Consider the following 2,002-nt stretch of genomic DNA (forward strand, 5'->3'; position numbering starts at 1 on the left):
TCAAGGTTTTCAAATAATTGAATGAGGCCCACCCATATCGCAGAGGGTCATCTGCTGTACTCCCTGCCTATTGATTTAAATGTTAATCATCTAAAACATACCGTCACAGCAACATCTTGACTGGTGTTTCACCAAACAACTGGGCACTATAACTTAGCTAAGCTGACACAGAGAATTAACTATCAGACTACTGGAAACAGGGTATTCAGGGATCAGAGTGATTTAAGCCCTTGTAGGCAAATGGCAATAAAACCTAGCATGCTCCCTGCCTTCAAGAAAAGGAAACTCTAGGGACAAGCCTGTACCAAGTACACACGAAATAACCGTATGACAATTTTAAATGACAGAACGAAACCCTCAATGCCAAGGTGCAGAGCACAGGGATTCACAACAGGTGAGAAGGGTGGGGAAAGGGAGAGGGCTCAGACACAAACGAGTAGGCAAGATTTAAGGATGAGAAGGCTTCCTTTGGGGGATGGGGCCACGGGTTCTTCCAGATGAACTCAATCAGCCCCTTTATTCTTTTTACTTTCTCAAAGTATTAAATAAGCAAAGAAACATAACCCTCATTAAGTAGCATTATGTTATAGGGTTTTATGCCCTACTAAATCAGCATCCTCAGTTCATAAATCCAGCAGATTTACAATGGAGCTTTCATACTATAAAGGACTACAGAATTGAGAGCCTGATTCATAATTTTCCGATTGTCTTAATTACTTAAATATGTAAAATTTTAGATGCCTTTTTTGCCTTTAATAGGAATGCCATATAATTCAATTTTCTAATTCAGTATTTTTTACTCAATAAACGTTTTCAGACCTTTGAAACTTGTTATTTTATTACTTTGTCGTGGTTTTCTTAATTGAAAACTCAAGCATAATTTTAAGAGTCTAATCACTATATCTAATTACAAAAAAAGCTAAGTAGTGACATTATTTAACTTAATACAACTTTTTAAAATAATGACTCACAGATGGACAGGAAGCTGCCGTTAGAACAGCTGGAGTTGAAAGATGCTTCTGCGTTACAGAAGCCCTCTTTAAAATCTCAGCTTAATCTATGTTAACTTTCCAGTTGCATTTGTCAATTCAATTTTAAAGTATCAGGAAAATTTTGGAATCTAGGCCGACTGTTTTTTTTTCTTTTCTTTTTTTTTTTGGGTCAACAATAGCTCTTCTACAAGAAAAAAATATATATATATATGTGCCTCTACAGAAGACAAACACCCTTTAAAATCTGGAGCAACTTCACACAAGTCAATGGGAGTATTGAGAAGTCTTCTTAAATTACTTTTGCATCTACAAATAGAGAAAAACCTTGCACTACCCCGTGCCTTGCCCATATTAAGTATTTACTCATTCAACAATCATTTATTATATGCCTGTCTGGATTACTTTCATCACCTGACGCTGTTCTTCCTCATTTCTGTTACAGCCCCTTAAAATCAGGACTCTAGGGCTGGGCGCAGTGGCTCACACCTGTAACCCCAGCAGTTTGGGAAGCCAAGGCAGGAGCATCACTTGAGCCCAGGAGTTCGAGACCAGCTGGCCAACGCACTGGTAACTTCCCCCTGCCAGCCCCACACCCCATCTCTACTAAAATTAAAAAAAAAAAAAAAAAAAAAAATTGGCTGGGCACGGTGGCTTGCACCTGTAATCCCAGCACTTTGGGAGGCCGAGGCAGGCAGATCACCTGAGGTCAGGAGTTCAAGACCAGCCTGGCCAACATGGTGAAACCCTGTCTCTACTAAAATTACAAAAATTAGCTGGGCATGGTTACAGGCGCCTGTAATCCCAGCTACTCCAGAGGCTGAGGCAGGAGAATAGCTTGAATTCGGGAGGCAGAGGTTGCAGTGAGTAGAGATCATGTAATTGCACTCCAGCCTGGGAGATAAGAGTGAAACTCTCTCTCAAAAAAAAAAAAAAAAAAGAAAAAGAAAAAAATTAGCAGGTTATGGTGGTGTTCAACTGTGCTCTCAGTTTTACTTGGAAGCCTGAAGCAA

Source organism: Hylobates moloch, unplaced genomic scaffold, assembly GCF_009828535.3.
Source record: "Hylobates moloch isolate HMO894 unplaced genomic scaffold, HMol_V3 SCAFFOLD_16, whole genome shotgun sequence".
NCBI classification, from domain to species: domain Eukaryota; kingdom Metazoa; phylum Chordata; class Mammalia; order Primates; family Hylobatidae; genus Hylobates; species Hylobates moloch.